Source organism: Hemiscyllium ocellatum, chromosome 21 (genome assembly GCF_020745735.1).
Source record: "Hemiscyllium ocellatum isolate sHemOce1 chromosome 21, sHemOce1.pat.X.cur, whole genome shotgun sequence".
NCBI lineage: Eukaryota > Metazoa > Chordata > Chondrichthyes > Orectolobiformes > Hemiscylliidae > Hemiscyllium > Hemiscyllium ocellatum.
The window spans coordinates 42,166,306-42,193,180 of record NC_083421.1 but is presented as its reverse complement, the minus strand read 5'-3'; the positions used below and the strand labels follow the sequence as shown (position 1 = coordinate 42,193,180).

The 26,875-nt window shown below is 40.5% G+C and overlaps 1 protein-coding gene across 1 annotated transcript in view; it reads right to left on the bottom strand.

Moving 5' to 3' along the window:
• The window catches only part of zbtb26 (zinc finger and BTB domain containing 26), a 32,594-nt gene extending 8,881 nt beyond the window's left edge, over positions 1 to 23,713 (bottom strand). Inside the window, exon 1 of the mRNA XM_060841062.1 lies at positions 23,669 to 23,713. The gene's annotated coding sequence lies outside the window, so the exon portion shown is untranslated. The remainder of the gene's footprint in view (positions 1 to 23,668) is intronic.
• Positions 23,714 to 26,875: the final 3,162 nt, after the last annotated feature.

Here is a 26,875-nt window from a genome sequence, read left to right as displayed (position 1 = left end):
AATTCGACTGGGAAAGCACTACTATCATAGGGCAAGCCAGACAGAGAACAGCCAGGGAATTCTAGAGGCATGGCGTTCATCCACAAACTGCATCAGCAAACACATCGACCTGGACCCAATATACCAACCACTACAGCGAACAGCTGAAACTGACAACAGAAAGCGGCAAGGACAGACCACTATAAATACCGGAAGAAACATCAAAGAAACGCTTCGCAGGAGGCTCCAAAGCACTGATGATGTCACCTAGCCAGGGGACGAAACGTTTGCAACAAAAACTTCCAGCTCAGCGAACAGAACCACAACAACGAGCACCTGAGCTACAAATCTTCGCACAAACTTTGAACTGAAAGGTCTGTTACTGTGCTGTATATTTCAATGACTCGAGACTGGAGAATTGCATGTGAGACAATCCTGTTTTAGTGAATTTGCCTTTGCCAATGGTGTGTATGTGGGATGTCACTATATTGGAACAGTTGTTGTACAGTTGTTAATTAATCTATTATTCCAACAAATTTTCCATAGAGAGTTATTATTCCAATTCTGCTTTCTTTTATTTGTATTTTAACTAGTGTTTTGCTCAAATTTTTGACCATTCAAATTGCATCTGGAGCACAATGCCTTACGTTTGCCTTTAAAAATAAGAAAACGTTGGGGTCTAGGCTATCTTAATATATCTAGAAGAGGTTTGGTTTGGTCCATAATATGTATAAATTACACTGAAATACAAACTTGCACCTCATCAACTAACACTTAAAACTTATGCTCCATTAGTTTTGTTTTAAAAAACACCCACAAAAATTACTTTATAAATGCCAGCTCACTGCCAAAGATAGCACATAATCAGAACTTCATGGGTTCCAAATCCCATCCCAGAAACGTAAGCACATGACACCTGCTAGTACTGGAGGATCAGGGAGAGATTTCTGCGCTGAGGTGCCTTCTTTCAGACAAGTTAATTAAAACCTAGTCAGTTTCCTCAGGTGGATGTGGAAGATCCCACAGAATTATTAGAACGCCCATATCCTAACAACATTAATTTCTGAATCAATATTATAATGGATTATCTAGCCATTTGACTAATGGCAGCATAAATTATAGGGAATAAGGAAAACATAGGAACTAGTATTAAAAGGGGTTAGAGCAAGGCATTTGGATAAATTCAAAGTAACCTGGCAGAATAAAATTGGTTTTGTGAAAGGGAAATCATGTTCGACCAATCTATTGGAGTTCTTTGAGGAGGCAACATGTGCGGTAAATAAGGGAACTAGTGAATGTATTGTACTTGGACTACCAGAGGCATATGATAAAGTTGAGAGTGTGGTGCTGGAATAGCACAGCCAGTCAGACAGCATTCGAGGAGCAGGAGAATCAACGTTTTGGGCATAAGCCCTTCATCAGGGATGATTCTCTGCTCCTCGGAAGCTGCCCGACTGGCTGTGCTTTTCTTGCACCACACTCTCGACTCTGACCTCCAGCATCTGTAGTCCTCACTTTCTCTGCATATGATAAAGTGCCACATCAAAGGATATTGTAGAGAATAGCTCAGTGTACGGAGTGGTATATTGGCTTGGAAGATGATTGCATGTCTAATATGAAGCAAACAGTAGGCATAAATGGGTCTTTTTCAGGTTGGCAAGATGCAACAAGTGAGCCATTGGGGTTGGAGTCAGGAGCTCACCTGTTTACAATTTATATGACTTAGATGAGGAGATGTAGGGTATGGTTGCCAATTTGCTGACAACACAAAAGGTAGTTGAAAAATAAAGTTGTGAAGAGCACATAAAGGAGGATACAAAAAAAAACAGATTAAGCAAGCAGGTTATGTGGAAAGTAAAATATAACAGGAAAAATGTGTGAAATTGTCTCTTTTGTCAGGATTAAATAAAAAAGTATTATCTAAAGTGGTGGGAGAGTACAGTGTTCAGATGCAAAGGAATTTGGGTGCCTATGTATTAATCACAAAAGATTAGTATGGAGACACAATAAGTAATTAGGAATGCTAATACAACATTATCATTTATCACCAGGGAAACGGAACACAAAAAGAGGTGATTATGCTTCAATATACAAGGCACTAGGGTCATCTTATTTAAAAGGATGTAAATGCATCAAATGCAGTTCAGAAAAGGTTTACTAAACTGATACCTTGAAAGGGAAGAGTAGTTTGTCTTCTGAGGAAGAGAGTGCATAGGCCAGGCTTGGATCTGGTAGAGTTCAGAAGAGTAAGAGGTAACTTGGTTGAAAGCCAAGATGCTGAGGAGTCTTGACAGGGTAAAATGTGGAGGAAATGATTATGCTTATGTTTACAAAGAGAAAAAAACAAGGATCACCCATTTAAAACAGATAGGTTGATATTTTACTCATAAAATTACTTCCCTGGACTCTTGAATTTTCTTCCTTAAAAAAAGGTGGTGGAAGCAGAGTCCTTGAACAGTTTTAGCTCAAAGGCAGATGGATGCTTGTTAAGGAGGGTTACTGGGTATGGGCAAGAATGTGACTTTGAAGTTATAATCAAATCAGCCACGATCATATTGGTTGGCAGAATGGGCTAGATGAACCAGAACTCCTAAGTTGCATGTTCATATGTATGTACAATATTTATGGGACTTTAAAATATTTGGGAAAACCCACATAGGAAAGAAAAGAAGGAATTTATATACATGAAAATTCATTTTTCCTTGTGTAAAAGGTCCACTTATTTCCCCAACCTTTTCCTTCTGAGGTATGCTACATTACATAAAAATCCATAGTTTGCCAACCTACGCCAATTTTTCTCTGAAATTGGCAAGTCCTCACATGAAGCACCTGAAGTCCTCCTCTTAAACCTGGTGATCAGGAATAAGGTGTACAGAAAATTCCTGAAGCTACGCCTCAGCCAGCCTAAGACCAATCAATTCCTCAAGCAATCTCGTGGTGCAAGTGTCAAAAATGTGCACACAGGACTGTATTACATGAAATTTGTTTCAGTGAAAAGGACTGAGATTAAACATACCATACTTATACTGGTACAGTTTTGTCAATGGGATAATACCATACTTAATAGTTATCACTTATTTTTACAAAAAAATTAATGCCTGGGACATAGTAAATGCTAGCCTGGTCAGCAATGCCTGACAATTTCTAGTTGCCCTTGAAATGGTAACAATGAACTGTCTACTTGAACGGCTGCAGTCCATTGGTGCAGGTGGACCTACAATGCCATTAGGGAGGGAATTCCAGGATTTTGATCCTGTGATGCTTAAGAAACAACAATATATTTTCAAGACAAGATAGGGAGTGGTTTGCAGGTTTTAGAGTTCCCAATTACTTGGCCTTCTCCTACTAAACGGCATAAGTTCGAAAGATGCTTTTTAAAGAGCCTGTGTCAGTGGATGAGGAAGTGGTATGGAATGCACATGAATCTGGTACTTGTCAAGCAAGCTGCTTTGTCCTAGACGATGTCTTGAATGCTGTATGGAAAGTGGCATGTAGTCCAATACACTCCTAATTTGTGTCTTGAAGATGGCACGCTGGATAGTGAATTACTTGCTGCAGGATTCTTAGCATTTGTAGCCACAGTACTTATAAAAGCTAATACAATTCAGTTAAGTTTGTGGTAAATGCTAACCCCAGAATGTTGATGGTGGGGAACTCACTGACATCATTGCCTTTGAATGTTACAAGGGTGATGATTAGATTCTCTCTTGTTAGAGATGGAGATTTGTGCCATAAAAATGCCAAGCAATGTTACTTGCCACTTGTCAGCCAAAAACTGGATATTGAACAGATCTTTCATTTTGACATGGACTGCATCAGTATGAGAAACTGTGAGAAGTGCTGAACATTGCCCTTCAGTGAACATCCACATATTTGACCTTATGATGGAGGGAAGGTCATTGATGAAGTAGCTGAAGATGGTTGGGCCTCAGATATTATCTCAACTGAATAGAGCAGAATAGCCTTTATTGTCACGTGCAATCAAATGAGTGCAGTGAGAAGTTTGTAATGTCGCCTCTTTGGCGCCATCTTAGGTACAGGGTATCTAGGTACAGATACTATGAATGTTTGTTACAGAATCGAAAGAATGAAAAAAAGCTTTGTATTCTTGTGCGAAGTTTTAAAAAGTACTCAAATTACTCAAAGTCCACAATAAGAATAAGAACTATCTTCAGAACTATTCAAATTATAGTCCTTTTCACAGAGTCAATTCCCACCAAGCTTCAGTACACAAGTCCTCACCACCTTCACAACTTACCTCCCAGGCTCACCTGGGCTTGGACTGCCTCCCACTCCAGACTCTGGCCTCCAAGACTCAGCTCTCAAGCACACCTGGGCTCGGTCTGTTGCTGCTTCAGGCTCTGGCTGAGACTCGCTTCCAGGACTCACCACCTGCCATGGTTTCCAACTTGTCTCATGTGCCAGGCTGGACTCAGTAGTCTCTACTCTCCATTCCCTCTGGATAGGGTAGTTTAAGAAATTCAAAGTTTAGGCAGCGGGAGGGAGAGAAGGAAGGAAGGCTACAACTGACGAACAGATGGGATGGGGAGGGGTGGGGAAGAGGAGGAAACGAAGGGCAGGGTGGGGAAGGGGTTGGAAGGCAGGAAAGGAAGGTTGGGGGGGGGGGGGAAGAAAAAAAAGGAAGGAAGGAAAGGACAGAAATGGGGAAAGGAAGGAAGGACAGACGGGGGAGGAAAGGAAGGAAGGACAGGGGGCAGGGAAGGAAGGCGGGCAGAAAGAAAACCTGACAAGCAGAGCTCCAGCTGGAGCGTCCTAATCTGCCACCATTTTTGAAGCAGACAGAACTCTGAACTGCCAGAGCAACATGGTAGCTCAGTGGTTAGCACTGCTGCCTCACAGCGCCAGAGACCTGGGTTCAATTCCAGCCTCGGGTGACTGCCTGTGTGGAGTTTGCACATTCTTCCCGCGCCTGCGCAAGTTTCCTCCCGCAATACAAAAGATGTGCAAGCTAGGTGAATTGGCTATGCTAAAATGCTATAGTGTCCAGGGATGTGTAGGTTAGGTGCATTAATCAAGGGTGAATTAGGGCAAGGGGAATGGGTCTGGTTGGGTTGGTCTTTGGAGGGTCGGTGTGGACTTGTTGGGCCGAAGGGCCTGTTTCCACATTGTAGGGATTCTATGATTGCTTCCTTAGGCCTATGAAATCATACTTCAGGTACAAATTACAGGACAATGTCTCATTTGTATTCGTTATCCATTTACACAATAGCTATCAAAGAATAGACAGAGGTGCTTGCCATTTGTTTTTAAAAGAAGAAATAAGCACACCTGTACCCCATAATTCATTGAAACAAATATAACTTAGTTTTAAAACGCCATGGAATTTTTGACATTGACCTGAACGAGCAGACAGGGCCTTAGTTTAAAATGTGAACACCAGCTGTTTAGTACACAGTTGCCTTGTTTCTATACGCTGGGATGGGAGACAGACTTTCTGAATCCAAGGCTACAGTGCTACTTTCGAGTCAAACAAATACCAAAAATGTTTGAAAGTATCTCTGAACAAAAGCAAGCAGAGATAGTCCTGCTTGGTCTCCTGATGAGGTGTCCATCATAATACATTTCGACTTAAACCAATTTGTGGCATTAAGACATATCTGAGCACATTGAAACAACATTGACAATCACCTGATGAAGGAGCGTCGCCCCGAAAGCTAGTGTGCTTCCAATTAAACCTGTTGAGACTATAACCTGGTGTTGTGTGATTTTTAACTTTGTACACCCCAACACCGGCATCTCCACATCATGAAACAGCATAGGTTAAGATCCCAGCTGCAGCAAAGATCTGTGTCCCATATTAGATTAGATTAACTTACAGGTGGAAACAGGCCCTTCGGCCCAACAAGTCCACACTGACCCGCCGAAGCGTAACCCACCCATACCCCTACATTTTACCCCCTACCTAACTCTACGGACAATTTAGCACGGCCAATTCACCTGACCCGCACATCTTTGGAATGTGGAAGGAAACCGGAGCACCCGGAGGAAACCCACGCAGACACGGGGAGAACGTGCAAACTCCACACAGTCACCTGAGGCGGGAATTGAACCCGGGTCTCTGGCGCTGTGAGGCAGCAGTGCTAACCACTGTGCCACCGTGCCGTCCACAGTATCTAGTAATCTTCTTTGCCAAAACCCCAGCATCATGTGGAAAATTTTCATATTATATTCAAAGAAAAGCTTTGATTCTGCAATTTGTTACTTCATCAACCACCTCAACACCAATTTTTAAAAAAGTAATCAAAACTGCCATCATGTAAAGCCAAGACCCCGTGTGCTCGGAGTTATTTTTGGATCCATCAAAGCCACTCAGCTCTTACCTTGCCACTGCCTTGATTTTGGACATGCATCAGTAGTGGTATGATCAAACTCCCTAACTGATTAAGAACAATTTAAAGACTACAGCACCAATAAACTCTAGGAAATTAGAGGTCAATGGAAACACCCTTCAGGAGCTGGCAATATACCCAGCACACACAACAGAAGATTATTATTAGAAGCTATTATTTGCAACCAAAGTAAATCAGTTTCTCTGGATAGTGAAAACAAATCTTGGCTTAACCATTTTTAGCTATTTCATTTAATGCCAGGCTGATCGTGATAGTTCTACAACATTCAGTTCCATTCACAACTCCTTTCTGACAATGTAGAAGTGCAAATCAGCTTATGACAGGACATAAATAGCATCTACATTCAGCCAAGGAGCAAACAACATTATAAGTAGTAACAAGATTAAGCTTGTTAACCTGTCTCCTCTCCTTCCTACCCTGCCACACCCACACAAAAATCTTTATTAGCATTATCACCAGAACTCCACCACCAACATCCCTACTGGCTGTCACTACTGATTAGAATTGAAAAGGATTAGTGATATCAATGGCAGGGCAGAGGCTCATTGATTCTTTTCAATCAACTAGAACATTCAGGTCACGAGTGTGTTGGAATACTCACTTTTCACTTAGATGAGTACAGCCTCAACAATCATGCTGTATATAAAAGGATCAAACTGTCTGAGATTTATGCCCCACTGTGGGCACTTTGACTACAGCAAGCACTATTTACATGATGCAATCTTAATTTCACAGCCTTTACCAGCAATACCATCTTTAGAAAGGGCAAGAGCAGCATCATCATATGGACATTGTCACCTGCAAGTTCTTCAAGTCAACAGAACTCTGACATGGATCGATCATCTGTTCCTTCATTCCAAATCTTAAGGAACATATGAAGACCATCACACAATTACAGTAATTCAGGAAGGCAGTCTAGCAGTTGGGGACTTTCAATAATTATAACCTTGGCAGTGTTATTTCCATTCATAGGACAATTGTTTATAAAAGCATACCACTTTTAAACAACAAAATCCAGTGTCTATTTCATACTCAACAAAAAATAATTAAATAATTTGATATTTCTTTTCCCCATCCCAAATGATTTGTCATAGAGTCACAGAGCTCCACAGCACAAAAAGAAAGGTCCTTCAGCCCATCAAATCCGCACTAGTCAAAAATACAATTATTCTGATTCCATTTTCCAGCACTTGAGCCATAGCCTTGTATGGCTTGGCACTGCAAGTCTACATATAAAGGTTTAAAAAGCAGGAGGGATGCTGCCTGCACCATCTTATGAGCAGGGAGTTCCAGATTTCCACCACCCTCCAAGTAGAATAAAAAGTCCTTTCATCTGAAAAGTCTCCACAGCTGGTCTTGAACAAGGGGAAACAGTTCTTTCCTGTGTACCCTATCTATGCCCTTTAACTTTATACATCTCAATTATGTCTCACTGTCAGTCTCCTCTGCACTAAGAACTCCAGTCTGTCCGATCTTGATTCATAACGGAAACTCTCCAGCCCTGCAACATCCTGGTAAATCTCTGCATCATCCCCAGTACAATCACACCCCTTCCTATAATGTGCATTCCAGACTTGCACAAAACAGTCTAGCTACGGCTTAAACAACTTTTTAAAAATATAATTTCAGCATAATCTGCCTGCTCTTAAGCAAATAGCCCAAAGAAAAGACAACTATGAAGCCATTATAATTTGGAGATGCTGGTGTTGGACTGGGGTGTACAAAGTTAAAAATCACACAACACCAGGTTATAGTCCAACAGGTTTAATTGGAAGCACACAAGCTTTCAGAGCGTCGGTCCTTCATCAGGTGGTAGTGTTCACCTTTTTAACTATGAAGGCACTAGATGACACTTGCATATTTCCATTTTAATTTCTCTTTCACGAATTCTCTCAAAAGCAGGTTTATCAGGAGTCTGATTTACCAGAATCATTTTACAGCATCCAATCTAAATTGTACCAGCTGCTATACAAACACCAATCTTATTTCAGAACACCTAGTAAATTACAAATGAAGGGAATACACACTTCTCAGTAAAATCAACAAGAAAGCAATACAATGGCCAAATAATTCTTTCATACCATGACTTTTAACAAACAACCATGACTTAATTTTGGTAATGCTGTTAATTTCTTAACACTAGCCCGAGAAATCATGCAGGACACAACCAGATTAATATCAGGTAAATAATTTTGTCTTTAACCCAGTTTGGAAGCATAACATTGTATATTAAACATCCACCACTACACAGAGAAAATGTGAAATCTTAATCAGATCGGGATAAGACCTTATTCCAGAGGAGAAGCAAGGGGAAATGTTATGCCCATCTGCAGAACCCCATTTCTGCCCGATTTGGTTGTGTCTCTCAGACCTGTTCACATGCTTTAAAAAGGTTTCAAGTTTCTTGCTATAAAGCTGTTAATTTCTAAGCAGCATTTCAATAGAGTAGAAATAAAAACAGATGAACTGCTAGAAACACTCATCAGGTCAGACTGCATCTGACGAGAAACAAAACAGAGTTAAGATGGAATTGAATCTAAGTCACAGAGTTCTGAAGAGTCACATTTAACTCAAAACACTCTCCCCACAGCTCTGGCAGACCTGTTCAGTTTCTTCCAGCAGCTAGGATCACAGTGTAATACAGCTTTACAGCATGGAAACAGACTGTTCAATCCAACTCATCTATTCTGACCAGATAAACCATTTGCCAGTATTTGGCCCACATCCCTCTAGGATTCTTCCTATTCATATACTCATCCAGATGTCTTTTAAATGTTGTAATTGTACTAGTCTCCAGTGCTTCCTCTGGCAGCTCACTCCATACATGCACTACTCTCTGCCTCTTAGGTCCCTTTAAATTTTTTCCCTCTCACCTTAAACCTATGCCCTCTAGTTTCCACTCCTTGGGGAAAAGTCCTTGCTTAATCACCCTATCCATGTCCCTCATGATTTTACAAACCTCTATAACGTCACCCCTCGGGAAAACATTCAGTCTCTCCCTATAACTCAAACTCTACCATGGCAACATCCGTCTGGATCTTTTTTGCACGCTTTCCAGTTTAAATAACATCCTTCTAAGAGCAGAATGACCAGAATTGTACACAATACTCCAAATGTGACCTTACCAATGTCTTGTACAACAGTAATATGACATTCTAACTCCTGTATTCAATGCTGATCCAACGACGGTAAGTGTGCTAAATGTCTTCTTCACCAGCTTATCTCCTTGTGACGCCACTTTCAAGAAACTACGTATCTGCGTTTCCTGGGCTCTATCATTAACTGTGCAAGTCCTGCCCTGATCTGTCTTACCAAAATGCAGCACTCTGCATTTATTGGAATTGAACTCCATTCTTTGGCAGACCAGAAACTTGGAAGTTGTTCAAGTGTTGCCTACAAATCTTTCCTTTAATTCTAACCATTTTAGCCAACTGATTAAATGCTGCGTTTTGCCCATTCCTAGGGCTAATTCCTTAAGTGCTCTGGGATGTTCACTCATAGAGTCCTGAGGATTTAATCAGCCGATAATCCGAACAATTTCCCCAACACCGTTTCCATCAGTTCCCCCATCTCAGTAGATCTTATGCTCCCCAGCGTTTTTGGGACTTTTGTTTGCCATTCTTTGTAAAGGCAAAACCAAAATACGTACTGAATTGGTCTGCCGCTGTTCCCCATTGCAACTTTCTATTTCTGACTAAGCTTTCTTTGGCTTTCTTTACTCTTTTGTTTTCTCTTCACAAACCTACAGAAAGTTTCACAATCAGTTTGTATGTTCTGCAAGGTTACTCTCATACTCTATTTTCCTCCATTTAAATCAATTCCTTTGTCCTCCTTTGCCGAAATCTGAAACAGGTTGTTGCTTTATCGGGCCCTTCCTCAAATCTAATGCTACCCCTCATTAGCCATGGTTGGGGCACCTTTTCCATTTCATTTTTCTGCCAGACAAGTAATTAATTATTGTAGTTCCTTCAATGCTCTCTAAATATTTGCAATTGCCTATCCACCATCATATCTTTAAGCAACATTTCCCAATTTATCATAGCCAGCTTGCACCTCATACCACAGTAGTTTCCTTTATTTAAGATTCAGAACCCTCATCTCGGAATCAATAACATCACTCTCCACCTTAAAATTAAGCTTTTTATCGTGGTCACACTTCCCCAGACCTGACGCAGCCAATTATCCCTTACTCATTACACAATACCCAGTGTAGTTTGGCCTGTTCTTTAGTTAGTTCCTTAAACTGAAAACCATCCTGTCCACATTCAAGAATTTCTTCCTTTATGCTATTGCTACTGATGGGATTTGTTCAACCATATGCGATTAATAAAAGTCACCCATAAATTACTGCTATATCTTTATTCCTTGGGTCTTTAATTTCCACTTAATGCCTTCTCCAACATTACCAGTCACAGTTTGGGGTTCTATATACAATCCCCGCTACAATTTTCTGCTCCTTGATATTGTTAAGCTCTAACTAGACAGATTCCACTTCACCAAAGCAATAGGAAGGGAAATTATTTCCCTCAATTTTACTCTCTAAACAACAATGCTACCTCACCTCCATTTCCCTTTTGGCTGTCCTTCCTAAAAACTGAATATCCTGAGGGCATGTCTCCATATACCCATTTATAATTATTTGGTGTGACTCATTCATCTACTTGGATGCTCTATTTTGAGACAAGGTCTAAAAGCTTGTCTTTTTAACATTATTAGTCCTGTTTGCTTTATTTTGATTATAGCCCTGTTTGATGTTTGCTTTTAATTCTCTGTCAATCGACTTTCTAATTTTCCATTGTCATTTAAGTTTGCCTTTTATTTCCCTCTCTTCTTGTGTAGGTTTCCACCCCCCTGCCATTTTAATTTAAACCCTACCCAATTGCAATGGCAAATCCCTATGAATCTGTTCCAGATCTGCGCATGTGCAACCCATCCAGTTTGTACTAGCTCGACCTTCCCTAGAACTAATCCCAATGTCCCAGAAATCTGAAACCCTCCCTCTGCATCTTCTCTCCAGCCACGTATTCACCTGATAGATCTATTTGCAATCTGACCAGCACGTGGCATTAGTAGCAATTCTTAACTCACTATCTCAGAAGTCCTACTTTTTAAAACTTGCTACTGCCTTCAGGACCCCAATTCTCATGATATCCATATGCACCATGATCTTTGGCAGTTCTCTTTCTCACTTTAGAATATCCTGGAGCCACTCAAACATTCTTAATGCACCTGGGAGGCAACATACTCTCCTGGAATCATATTTGCTGCCGAAATGTCTGTGTATTCTCCTTAAGATTGTATCCCCTATTAGTACAACCTTCCCACACTGTCTCCTCTCAAGTGCAGCAGAGCCAACTATGCTGCAAAGAATTTGGTTGTTTGTACTTTCCTCCGAGCAGGGACTCCCTCCCCCCCACCAATAGTATCCAAGGTGGTAAACCTGTTTTGCAGGAGAATAGCCACACGGGATTCTTGCATTGCCTGTTTAGTCTTCTTCCACAGCCTGCTGATCATCCACTTTGTTGCTCCCTGTGTAGTTTTAGCCTGACCATCTCTCAAACTGTGCTTGCTGTGTCTTGTTAGAAGAGGTTGAGTATTTTGGGCCTGTACTCCACAGAATTTAGAAAAATAAGAGGTGTATTATGATGACAGGTTTGTTGAAACATACAAGATTCTTAGGGAAAATAAAAGTCAAAAGAACTGCAGATGCTGTAACTCGGAAACAAAAACAAAAGTTGCTGGAAAAGCTCAGCAAGTCTGGCAGTACCTGTGAAGAGAATTCAAAGTTAACGCTTCAGGTCCAGTAACCCTGCCCGAGTTCTGAGGAAAGGTCACCAGACCCAGAACGTTAGGATTCTTAGGGAACTTGAGAGGGTACATGTGCAGAGGCTAATTTCTCTTCTGGGACAGGCTAGGACCAGAGGACAGAATGTCAGAATAAGGAATTGTCCATTTAAAGCGAAGAGAAGGAGTTTTTTTTTCTCAGATGATAGCGATTCTGTGGAATTCTTTATCAAAGGGCTGTAGAGACTGGATCTTAAGTATACTCAAAGCTGAAATGGACAAATTTTTAAATCAGGAATTTATAGGAAAAAATGGTAGGAAAGTGGAGTTGAGGGTTAACTCAATGGGCAGAATGGACTACCTCTGCTCCCAAGCCTTATCTCAGATGCAATGTAACTAACTGTTAAAAAAACTATTTATCAAGACTGAGCACATATTCGTCAAAGATTTCGTGTAGATGTCTACCACATTTACTATCAGTAGCAGCAAATCCCAACACATCCCGAATGTTTCTGGTGAACACTACAACATATAGCAACAGCTTACCACAATATTCCAACAAAGCCCAACACAGGCTAAAGGAATATTACAAATCTTTCAATGAAGCACCTTACAGTTTTCTGAGCTCAATTTAGAGACCAACAACTTCAGACCATTAACTGTCCTCCATTTCGATTCAAAGTCTTTCTCTTCACCAATCCTACTCCAACATATCAGTCAGTATCTTGCTCTCATGTTTTTACTTTAAGAGCTGATCTTTGTCCAATTATATACAGCTTTTCTGAACAATGTTGATTCTTTACAACCATCATTATTCCTTTTACTTTTTAATTCCAAGATTATTTAAATCTTACTGCCTTTTAATCCATTCCTGATAGAATATAGAAAAGTACAGCACAGAACTGGTCCTCTGGCCCACGATGTCGTGCCGACATTAATACTAATGCAAAATAACTTAACCTACACACCCCTCAATTCACTGCTGTCCATGTGCATGCCCACCAGTCGCTTAAATGTTCCAAATGACTCTGCTTCCACCACTACTGCTGGCAACGCATTCCACGCACACACAACTCTCTGCATAAAGAACCTTCCTCAGACATCTCCTCTATACATTTCTCCTAATATCTTAAAACCATGACCCCTCATGCCAGTCAATCCTGCCCTTGGGAAAAGTCTCTGGCTATTGAATCTATCCATTCCTCGATCGGGTCACCTTTCTTCTCCTCCTCTCCAGAGAGGAAAGTCTGAACTTAGTTAACCTTTCTTCATAAGGCAAGCCCTCCAGTCCAGGCAGCATCTGGTAAACCTTCTCCAAAGCCTCTGTATCTTTACTATTGTAGGACGACCAGAACTGGATACAATACTCCAAGTGTGGCCTCACCAGGGACTCGCAGAGCTGTAGCAAAAGCTTGCAGCTCTTAAACTCAATCCCCTTGTTAATGAAAGCCAAAACACCATATGCTTTCTTAACAAGACCAAACATATGATCTTCACATTTCTACACCTGATCCTTCCCCATCCTATTTTCACAAGAACATTGATTAAAATGCTTTTGTTTTCACAGCAAAGTTTTCACTCATTAGGAGAAATTGGGGACTACAGATGCTGGAGATCAGAGTTGATAGTGTGGTACTGGAAAAGCACAGCAGGTCAGGCAGTATCCAAGGGGCAGAAGAATCAATGTTTCAGGCATAAACCTTTCATCAGGAATTCCTGAAGGGCTTATGGTTGAAATATCAATTGTCTTGCTTCTCAGATGCTGCCCGACTTTCACTCAGGACAATTTGCAGGGAAAAAACAGCACTTTATACTGCATGAGAGGAGAGTGCCAACTGGTTGAGAAGTGGACTCTGATTGAGAGAGGCAAACGATAGAAAATGCACCAATGTCAGACAGGTTGACTGATTATCTCAAGGTGACCACAAACCAGCAAATGACTGTCACTTATTTTCAGTTGAATTGAAACAGGTACTGTGCATGACTGACCACTGAATTAGAAAAGATTTAGATTCATAATGGAGATGAGCAAGAAACAACCTAAAATAAAATCCATCCAATTTTAGAAGTTCTAAGGATTTGGCTACAATAAAATGGAACTAAAGACTAACAAGAAAAACTGCAAAAGAACAAAGAGTGTTCTTCAAGAATGAGGTGTATCAGGTTAAATATACTTCACTAAGGGTGAAACGTTGGGAAGCCAAAGGCAGGGCTCCTTAGATGAAAAGTAAAATGAGAATGATGAAATAGAAAAGGGTGTATGATGCAAGTCAAGTGAATTCTTCAAGTGAGAATCCAACCAACCAATTACAAACATTTACAAGAGAAAAGAAGATTCAAGGCAGACTGGCAAAGGGAATGAGAGTGTTGAATGGCAGTCAACATAAAAATGGAACGCCAAAATCTTTCACCAGCATGCTCACAATAAGCAGACAGTGAGAGATGGGGTGGAGTCTATTAGGGACAAAAGGGATGCTATTTGCTGAGACAGACAAATGCTAGAATTTGGAGGTATTTTGCATCAGTGTTTACCAAGAAAGAGAATGGTAAAAATAAAACAATGATTTCAAAATCAATTTGGAAAGGCAGAGGAGAGAAACAAGCTTCCAGGGCTGCAGGGAGAGACCAGTGGCAAGGGGCTAATTGGATTCCAATAGAAAGGGATGGATTTGTATCAGGAGCTAACTGACCTCTTCTGTGCTATGAAGACTAACAAATATTTCCTAGATTTCATGTTTGCATTTCAACTCCTTTATAAAAGTTAGAATCTTGAAAGTTACCTTGATACTAGAGTCTAGAATAATGATTTTTTAAAAAAAAATATGGAAAGACAGTTTGACTGATGGTTTCACCTAGGTTTCCCAAACCTCCCCAAAACATTTATCACATTTCAGATTTAGGCCAGAAGGCATAAATAGTTGTTTCTATTTCCCCAGTCCTTTTCGACCAATTAATACATGTTGCATTGCGTCAGCCAATCACAGCGCAAGCTGCAGAACACATCTCATCTTCAGACTAAGCACCTTACAACCTTCTGGACTTAATATGGAGTTCAGCACATTCAGATCGTGAACCCGCACTCATTCCTACCCTTTTGTTTTCGCTTTACTTGTTGCATTCTCTGTCACCATGATGTCTCTCCATTCCCCCCACCCCTACTCTTCATCTGAAGAGTCATCTAGATTCAAAACACTGCTCTCTCCATGGATGCTGTCTGACCTACTGTGATCTCCAGCATTTGTTATCTTCAGTACAGATTCCAATCTGCGATAATTTGTTCCTACAATGGGACTCTGTTCTTTCCTGTTTGGCAAATAATTTGCACTTTCAGCAATCTCTCCCTTGAATGGTTCCAACATCCCCTCCCACCCCCAATATTTTACATAAATGCTGCTTCCTCCACAAATTTTCACATCAGCGGTGAAGAATCATCCAGACTGAAAACGTTAGCTTGCTCTCTCTCCATGGATGCTGCCTAACCCACTCTGATGTCCAGCACTTTTTTTGTTTTCAGTACAAATTCCAGCACTTGCATTAATTTGCTCCAAAATAAAGACTAAGTGAGTTATGGTGAGAAGACATAAAATCATTAAGCGTTTTCCTCCAAACTGGGTCATCTAATTACAGCAAGAATTAATGCAAATTCTTAAAGTTATGGTACTAAAGAGAGAACATGAATTTGTTTTTGACTCCAATTCTATGAATAAACACCCTATAACAACATGGTTATGCTGATTTTGGAGATCATCCCAACTAAAGAGTAAATGTATTTCAAAGTGGTGGCATTTGCTTACCCATTAAACCCAATAGATCAGGGAGGCCTGATTGAAGTGTATCAGATTGAGGGGTATGGACAGGAGTTGTTCCTTTTAGCTGAACATTCAATACCAAGGGAGCATAACTTTAAAAAGGTACAGTGCAAGAGGTGTGGACAGGAGTTTGAGTTTGATGGGAATACGGAATGCACTGTCTGAGAGGGCAGTAGAAGCAGGAAACCTCATTACCTTTAAAAAATGTGTGGATGAGCACCTGAAGTGTCATAACATTCAAAAGTATGGGCTAAGTGCTGGAAACTGTAATTAGCGTAGACAGGTTAGTACAGGCTTGATGGGTCGAATGGCTTCTTCTGTGGTGTACGACTGATTTCACATGCAATTAGCATGATGACCAGTAGCCAACAAAAGATATCAACATTTAGAACAATCTACAACATAGAGTCATAGAGATGTATAGCATGGAAACAGACCCTTCGGTCCAACCCGTTCATGCCAACCAGATATCCCAACCCAATCTAGTCCCACCTGCCAGCATCCGGTCCATATCCCTCTAAACCTTTCCTATTCACATACCCATCCAGATGCCTTTTAAAATGTTGCAATTGTACCTGCCTCCACCACTTCTTCTGGCAGCTCATTCCATTCACGTATCACTCTCTGTGAGAAAAAGTTGCCCCTCGGGTCTCTTTTATATCTTTCCCCTCTCACGCTAAACCTATGCCCTCTAGTTCTGGACTCCCCAAACCTAGGGCAAAAACTTTGGCTATTTACCCTATCCATGCCCCTCAATTTTGTAAACCTCTATCAAAGGTCACCCCAGCCTCCGACACTCCAGGGAAAACAGCCCCAGCCTGTTCAGCATCTCCCTAAAGCTCAAATCCTCCAACCCTGGCAACATCTTTGTAAATGTTTTCAGAACCCTTTCAAGTTTCACAACATCTTTCTGATAGGAAGGAGACCAGAATTGCACGCAATATTCCAACAGTGGCCTAACCAATGTCCTGTACAGCCGCAACATGACCTCCCAACTCCTGTACTCAATACTCTGACCCATAAAGGAAAGCATACCAAATGCCTCTTCCACTATCCTCTACCACCAACTCTACTTTCAAGGAGATATGAACCTGCACTCCAAGGTCTCTGTTCATGAAACACTCGCTAGGACCTTACCATTAAGTATTTAAGCCCTGCTAAGATTTGCTTTGCCAAAGTGCAGCAGCTTGCATTTATCTGAATTAAACTCCATCTGCCACTTCTCAGCCCATTGGCCCATCTGGTCAAGATCCTGTTGTAATCTGAGGTAACATTCTTTGCTGTCCACTACACCTCCAATTTTGGTATCGTCTGAAAACTTACTAACTGTACCTCTTATGCTCACATCCAAATCATTTGAGTAAATGACAAGAAGTAGAGGTAGCAACACCGATCCTTGTGGCACTCCACTGGTCACAGGCCTCCAGTCTAAAAAACTACCCTCCACCACCACCCTCTGTCTTCTACCTTTGAGCCAGTTCTGTATCCAAATGGCTAGTTCTCCCTGAATTCCGTGAGATCTAACCTTGCTAATCAATCTCCCATCCCTATAAGAGCACATCTACCGCTCTGCCCTCATAAATATTGAGTTTTTTGAGCAAGTAACAATCAAGTTTGAGAGACATGATTTCCCATGCACAAAGCCATGTTGGCTACTCCTAAGTAGTCCTTGCCTTTCTAAATACATGTACATCCTGTCCTTCAGGATTCTCTCCAACAACTTGCCCACCACTGACACCAGACTCACTAATCCATAGTTGCCTGGTTTGTCCTTACCATCCTTCTTAAACAGTGGCACCACGTTTGCCAACCTCCAGTCTTCCAGCACCTCATCTGTGACTATCGATAATACAAATATCTCAGCAAGAGGCCCAGCAATCACTTCTCTAGCTTCCCAAAGAGTTCTAAGCTAAACCTGACCTGGGGATTTATCCACCTTTATGCGTTTCAAAATATCCAGCACTTCCTCCTCTGCAATTTGGACATCTTGCAACGTATCACCATCTATTTCCCTACAGTTTATATCTTCCATATTCTTCTCCACAGTAAATACTGATGCAAAGTATCATTTAGTATCCCACCTCCCCCCCATCCCTCCTGGGGGCCCTATTTTCTCCCTTGTTACCCTTGTGTTTGATTTGCCAAAGCTAGTTCATGACCCCGTTTTGCCTTCCTGATTTCCCTGTTAAGTAAACTCCTACTGCCTTTATACTTTTCTAAGGACTCACTCGATCTATCCTGTCTATACCTTACACATGCTTCCTTCGTTTTCTTAACCAAACCCTCAATTTCTTTAGTCACCCAGCATTCCCTATAGCTGCCAGCCTTTCCTTTCACCCTAGCAGGAATATACTTTCTCTGGATTCTCGTTATCTCATTTCTGAAGGCTTCCCATTTTCCAGCCGTATCTTTACCTGTGAACCTCTGCCCCCAATCAGCTTTCAAAAGTTCTTGCCTAATTTTAAAAGGTATCGGGATGCGTACATGAATAGGAAGGGGTCAGAGGGATGTAGGCCAAATGCTTGCAACTGAGATTAGATTAATTTAGAATATCTGGTTGGCATGGGCGAGTAGGACTGAAGGGTCTGTTTTGTGCTATATATCTGTCTCACTAATAGTTGCACATGAAGCTCCAAGGAGTTCTAAATTGGAGAACCCTCATGATTTTATAAACCTCTATAGAAGGTCACCCCTCCATCTCTGACGCTCCAGACAACGTTGCCCCAACCTATTCAGTCTCTACCTATGGCTCAAACCTTCTATTCCTGGCAAATCCTTCGAAATCTTTTCTGAACCCTTTCACGTTTCTAACATTCTTCCTCTAGGAGGGATACCAGTATTGCACACAATATTCCAATAATGGCCTAATCAATGTCCTGTACAGCTGGAACATGACCTCCCAATTCCTATATTCAATGCAAAAACCAATAAAGACAAATACATTAAATGTCTTCTTCACTATCCTATATAACTGTGACTCCACTTTCAAGGAACTATGAACCGGCATTCCAACATCTTTGTTCAACAACACTCCTCAGGACCTGACCATTAAGGTGTAAAAGTCCTGCCCTTATTTACCTTTCCAAAATACAGCACCTCACATTTGTCTAAATTAAACTCCATCTGCCACTCCTTGGCCCATTGCCCCAACCAATCATGGTCCCGTTGTCCACTACACCTCCAATTTGGTATTATCTACAAACATACTAACTATACCTCCTAGTTCACTCCCAAATTATGTATATAATGACAAAAAGCAGTAGACCCAGCACCAATTCTTGGTGCACACCACTGGTCACAGGCCTCCAGTCTGAAAAACAACCCTCCACCACCACCCTCTGTCTTCTATCTTTGAGCCAGTTCTGTACCAAATTCACTAGTTCTCTCTCTACTCTGTGAACTAACTTTGCTAACCAGTCTACCATGTAGAATCTTGTCAAACATCTTACTGAAATCCATGTAAATCATATCCACCGCTCTGCCCTCATTAATCCTGTTACTTCTTCAAAATACTCAAACTAGTTTATGAGACATGATTTCACACGCACAAAGCCATGTTAACTATCCCCAGTCAGTCCTTGCCTTTCCAAATACATGTAAACCCTGGCCCTCAGGATTACCTCCAACAATTTGCCCATCACTGATATCAGGCTCACCGGTCTATAGTTGTTGGCTTTTCCTTACCATGTTTCTTAAATAGAAGACAACCTACTTCTCAAGGATTGTCCCCTGAATCAAAAGGTGCAGCATTCTGAAATGGATTGTTTGCTGCATACCCATGTGATTTTGTGGATGGAAAAACACTGATGACAAAGAGATGGCCAAGGCATTGCCCCCAGAATTTACTTCGCTCCAGAACATTCTCAAACATATGCTCACTGAAGGACATGTATTTTAACTCACTCTTTTCCAGGGACGCAAACTCCAGCCTTTCCATTGTCTTATCATTTTTCAGGTTTTCAGAACTCTAGTTTGGTGTTATGCAATCAAAACTTTTAAAATCTTTCTAATGTCCTAAACAAGGGGCCTCGACTCATCACCCATTAAAATTTTCAAAACAGTACTTTCTACTAGGTAATAGAAACAAAATATGTTGAATAGTGCAATATAGGACAATTTCTAACCTTTCATTAGAATGGTTTTTAAAAATAACAGCGATGAGCCAGTTTGCCCTATACTTATTCATATAAAGTAACACGGATTGGAGACAAGACCCCAAAACTCCACTTTTTACAAAAACAGTTACAATTACAAAGCTTCTACCCATCATCATTGCATTTGTAAAAAAAATTGAGCTAGCACTTATTTTTTATTTCAAATCTTAATTTAAACATTATATTTCTAACAGATGCTACATTCTGCAGAACTGATATTGCAATACAGACCCACACTTTTTCTCCATATATTTCAATTAGGGCTTCATTTGTCAGATTTAAACCACTTTACCTATTATTTGTTATGTTCTCAGATTTTTAAAAATTAGCAATATTGATTTATTTATCATTCTTATTTTCTAAAGCTGCAAAGCTGCCTCCAGAAGACTTCTTATTTTTGGTAAACATTTATCTTTCCTTCAACAACTTTTAACTTATAAAACCAGAATTCCATCCAAGATTTGTAAACTGAAGGCTCCATTAGCACCTTTCTCAAGCACGGAGTTGTCATAATATCATAGCCCGAGGATTGAGTGATAACAATTGATGGTTGTAATGTCAATTTGGTTGCAACTTAGCCTATGATCTTTGGAGATTTCTTAGCTAGGAGGTAAATCAGAGTGAAGATTTGACCCTGATACATGACAAACTTGGTATTTTTAGCTTCAAACAGTGACACCAATTTCTAACCAGGATTTGTACAATATGCACAGATTGTTGTTTTCCATTGACAAAATGTACCCATTTCACACAAGCAACTCTTAACCTTTGACCATCTAGGACAAAAGAATCTATGATTATAGCTAATGGAAAATCACCTTTTAAAGAAAATAGAATTGCACAGTACAATCTCATAATTATGCAAACATTCTCTGAGCACATCAGAAGGCACCAAACATAAGTCATTATCTATTGACCCCGTCTCGACTTTGATTTTTTATTGTTGCAGATCAGGCTATTTGACAGATGGGTCCAAACAGCAATCGAGCATCCACTCAGGCTGCTGTACCAACTGTGACAGATTTGCAGACTCCCTGGATTTTGTTTCTTTGTGCAGAAAGGCCAGATGGCCATTTTGAATGCTAAAGCCAGTACTGGCATGGGTGGGGTTAAGAATTCAAATATATAAATCTGGTATCTTGAATCTTCTAAAAAGGAATTTCAGGTAAATGTTTTAGGAAAGAAAATAAACACAAGTCAGTGTGGCTTCAAATCAAAAGTGCTAAAATTTTAGATTCCATTGTTCATGACATCTGTATGCAAAAATACTTAGCCCTATCTACAGACTTTTGACATTTTCACACAAAAAGAACGAGGAGAGATTCTTGAAATGAGAAACAGCTCACGTGGAGTACGGGACAGCACGCCTAAAAGAATATGCAGCACAAACAATTCAATATATTTATATTTTTCTTCTGCAAGTGATCACTGGTAGAAACTACAAAAATTAAATGCATGCAGTTTTTTATCTGCTTCAAAAGGTGCAAAATCATGGACAGAATCACAGCAATTCGAAATTAAAAATAAACTGTTCACTTCTGTCAGGTTGTGATAACTTTAGAGTGAGGCATGTTTGAAGGAGAATATCTTGAGAATTTAGCGAAAATCAAAACAGTAACAATTCAATTCTTTTGGTACTTCTACCAAGATTAGTATTACACTGCTCTCTGATCTCATTTCAAATATTCCTTATAGACTACAAAGCACACTGAGAATTAAAACAATTTTTACCAAAACTTGTGATGTGAAATAATTAGAGCATTTTTAAATAGTGTCCCTTCAGATGAAGGACATCAAATGATGATTGATAGAAGTAGTGTTGATGAATTATTGTCTTTCATTCTGACAGAACCAGGACAGAATCACTCTATAGGAGAGACTATTAGTCCCATTCCTTCTCATCCCTCCCTGACAAATAAATTCCTTCATTTCAGTTCTCTATGTTCTATGGATTGTTTCATATTTCATTTGGCGTTTCTGATTAAAGAACGTTAACAAAATCTCTGCATCACCGAAGGCCACAGTAACGCACTCACCTGATATGAAAAAACTATTTCCATACCACTTCAAAGAAGAACAGAAGCCGTGCTTCTTTCAGCAGTGTGGATGAGATATTGGAAATGAGAACAAAGTTGTGTTTAAAAAGCATTAGCATTGATTAAGTCATCACTGCTGTAATCTGCACTGTTTCATAAGGACATTTTAATTTACTTATATTGTTGGGTCTCTGTTTATTACAAGTTCACAGCAACGTCTTTAACTGTATAGTATTATGTTAATGAAGGTGGATGTTTATCCCAAAAGTCAAATCTGAAACATATTTTGAAAAATATGAAAGTTTTTACATTCTCCTTATACACAAAGGCAGCTGAATAATTTTCTTTCAATATCACGTCAATAGAAATTACTTAGGACTATAAAATTGTTATTTGTAGAACCTTATCTCAAGTCATATCTGTACTTAAATTACTATATCATGTGTTGAAAAGCCCCACTTCATTTGTTCTTAATTTTGCTCCACAGGACTAAATAGATAAAGTTAGTATGCAAAAGTGTGTGTGTGTGTAAAGAAACACTTGCCATCATTTCAGTGTCCAATAAAGTGACTAATGCAAAACTGCAGGAGTTAAAAAAGGGACATGATTGAAACTATACATGAGCAAAAATTGAACAGCATGTACGTAGTGTTCTGGTGTTCCACAAAATGCTACAGCACAACTAAAAGGACACTCATTCAATGCATACAACCATTTTAAAATTCATCACCAACGAACTTGCAGTAAGACGGACGAACTAAAAATAACATGTACAAATCAGTCCAGTGGTACTTTAAATAACTCATCCAGCATCTGTTGTGAAAGACCAGGACGGGGGGGGGGGGGGGGTTCGGTTGTGGAAAAGAAAGAGAGAGTTCAATTTAGGATATCAATTCCTACTATCAACAGTTCTGCAAGTCGAAAACGTTACGAAATTCCTTACCAAGTTACTACACAAATAATTCTCAAAGCGTAAGAAAAACGAACCTGTGAAATACAAATGTGGGAGTCATCATTTGTAATGTGTTGGTAAATGGAGCCAGACTGCAGCCTTTTTGGGCCTAGTGCTGTAATGGAACAAAGCCAAGCCTGCTCTAGATTTGCCCTGAACAAAGAGTAACACACACGCACAGAGAACAGCAACACTGCTGCTCCAGAAGAGCACACACCAGCGCCAACTTCCACCTCAACAATTTCATATTTATATTCCCTCCCTCTGCACCTTAGCAATGGTTTCCGGGCCTCGCTGGAGTGCCTATCTAATGTGGGTTTTTGTCTCTGTCTAGGCGGAGCGCTGGAGACGGTTCTAGCAAAGAGAGAGAGAGAGAAACCCCCGCCGATCTAGCATTGTGATAGCGAGCGCCCCAAACAGAAATAAAAGAGAAAACCAACTCCACACACGCACAATATATTCAAAAAAAAACACACACACAGACAGACCCGCTCCCTTTCTGCCCAGGGAAACGAGGGGGACATCAAAAAAAATATGCGGATGAGGAGTTGAAGGGCTGAAGATTTTGATATAAACACTGTACCTTCCCCTCCTCCGGATTCTTGAAGCTCCAAGGCTCGTGTCCCTGCTCGAGCACGGGAGCGAGGGCGGACTGGATTAATCTAGACAAACACTGCAAGAACCCCGTCAATCATCCCGCTTAAAGGGGCCACCCTGACCCTGCACCTCCAGCTCCCCACTCCATCACCCTCACCTGCATTCTTCTTTTTCACCAAACACTCTTCCAAAGGGGAAAAAAAAACTTCTCTCAAAGTCCCACAATCGAAATGATGCTGTGATTCCACCCTCCCAAACAAAAGCTTGCAGTCATGAGTCACCCTAGCACTCAACCCCTCAGAAAGGTCCCAAAGGGCCTCGCATTCATTGAAGTACCCTCAATACGTCGTCGTGACTTTTGTAAATAAAAGGAAAACGAAGCAGGTTAACATACACCTATCAAAATGTGAATAGAAAAGAATGAGGTGAACCACCAGATAAATTGTTTTTTTTAAACCATGAGATGGGATTCACAATTTCCATACCAGTGGACACTTAACAACAACTACTTATATTTGTATAGTGACTTTAAAGTAATAAAAGGTCCCAATGTAATTCACAGGAGCTTTATGAAATGAATGTGATGCCAAGCCACTCAGTTATTAACTCAAGTAGTCAAAAGCTTGGTTAAGGTCATAGTGATATACAGCACAGAAACAGACCATTCGTTCCAACTTGTCCATACTGATCTGATATTCTCAATAAATCTAGTCCCATTTGCTCTCATTTGGCTCACATCCCTCTAAACCTTTCCTGTTCATATACTCATCCAGATTCCTTTTAAATATTGTATTTGTACTAGCCTCTACCATTTCCTCTAGCAGTTCATTCCATACATGCACCGCCCTCTGCATGAAAAAGTTGCCGCATAAGTCCCTTTTACATCTTTCCTCTTTCAACTTAAACCTTTGCCTTCTAGTTTTGGGCTTCCCCACCCCAGAGAAAAGACCTTGCCTATTCACCCTCCCCCTGTCCCTCATAATTTTATGAACCTCTATAATGTCATCTCTCAGACTCCGACACTCCAGGGAAAACAGCCTCAGCCTATTCAGCCTCTCCCTACAGCTCAAATCCTCTAAACTTGGCAACATCCTTGTAAATCTTGTCTGAACCCTTTCAAGTTTCACAAAATCTTCCTATAGCAGGGAGACCAGAATTGCACGCAGTACTTCAAAAATGGCCTACCAATGTCCTGTACGGCCACAACTTGATGTTTCAACTCAATGCACGGATCAGTAAAAGCAGCATACCAACTGCCTTCTTCACTATCCTGCCTACCAGTGACTCCACTTTAAAGGAACTCTGAACCTGTACTCCAAGGTCTCTTTGTTCAGCAACACTCCCCAGGACCTTACCATAAAGTGTATAAGTCTTGCCATGATTTGCTTTTCAAAAATGCAGCAGCTCACATTTATTTAAATTAAACTCCATCTGCCACTCCTTGGCCCATCTGATCAAGATCCCATTGTACTCGGAGGTAACCTTCTTCGCTGTTCACTACACCTCCAATTTTGTTGTCATCTGCAAACTCACTAACCATATCTCCTATGTTCACATCCAAATCATTTATATAAATGATGAAAAGCAGTGGATCCAGCACCAATATTCGTCTAAAGAATCATTCAATTTCTGCTGTCTATATTTGACATATGTTTCTTCCTTATTCTTAACCAAAACCTCTATTTCTCTGGTCATCCAGCATTCCCTACACTTGCCAGTCTTGCCCTTCACCCTAATAGAAACATATTGTATCTGTACTGTCATTATCTCATTCTTGAAGATTTCCCATTTTCCAGAATCCTTTAACCTGTGAATATCTGCCCCAATCAGCTTTTGAAAGTTCTTGCCTAATATCGTCAAAATTAGCCTTCCTCCAATTTAGCACTTCAACTTTTTGATGCTGTCTATTCTTTTCCATCACTATCTTAAAACTAAGAGAATTATGGTGAATGGACCCAAAGTCTTCCACCCCACTAACACCTCAATCCTAAGGGTAGGTCAAGTTTTGCACCTTCTCGTACACATTAAGCAAATTCCTGGTATACATTTGCAAAGTTAAAATCCCCTGCCATAACCACCCTATTATTCTTATACGTAAAGGAGATCTCTTTACAAATTTGGTTCTCAATTTCCCACTGACATTTGAGGATCTATAGTACAATCCCAATAAGGTAATCATCCCTTTCTTCTTTCTCACTTCTACCAAAATAATTTTTCTGGATTTATTCCCAAGAATATATTTCTTAAATACAGCCGTAATGTTGTCCTTAATAAAAAAAAACACCACTCCCTCTCTTCTCTCATCCTCTTTTGATCCTTTGTATAGCATTTGTATCCTGAAACATTAAGCTGCCAGTCCTGTCTATCCCTGAGCCACGTCTCTGTAATTGCTATGATATCCCAGTTCCATGTTCCAAACCGTGCCCTGAGTTCATCTGCCTTGCCTGTCAGGCTTCTTGCATTGAAATAAATTCAGTTTAATTTAACAGTCCTACCTTGTTCTCTATGTTGTTCCTGCCTGCCCTGTCTGTCTGACTTACTCCTTTTCCCAACTGGACCAATCTCAGACTGATCTCTTTCTTCATTATCTCCTTGATTCCCACTTTCCCTTTGTAGTTGAAATGCTCCCGAGCAGCTACAGCAAATCTCCCCACCAGTATATTAGTCCCCTTCCATTTCAGATGCAATCCATCCTTCTTATTCAGGTCATTTCAACCCCAGAAGACATTCCAATTATCCAAAAACATGAATCTTTCTTCCCTGCACCAGCTCCTAAGCCAAGCATTAAACTGCTTTATTCTCCTATTCCTACCCTCACTAATTCATGGAACTGAGAGTATTGCAGATATTACTACCCCTGAGGACCTCCTTTTTAAATTCTGGCCTGACTCCCTGTATTCTCTCCTCAGAATCTCGTCTTTTTCTCTTCCTATTTTGAGTGTTCCATTAGGAACAACAACCTCCTGCTGGTCCCTATCCCCTTTGGGAATATTCTGCACCATCTCCAAGACATCTTTGATCCTGGCTCCAGGGAGGCAATTCCAATGTCTCACTCTTAGCCGCAGAATCATTGTCTGTGCCTCTGACTAGAGACTCCCCTATTACAATAGATTGTTTAGAATCTGGTGGACCCCTTGTTACATTAAAGCCAGTCTCACTATCAGAAACCTGGCTGTCAGTGCTACATTCCTGA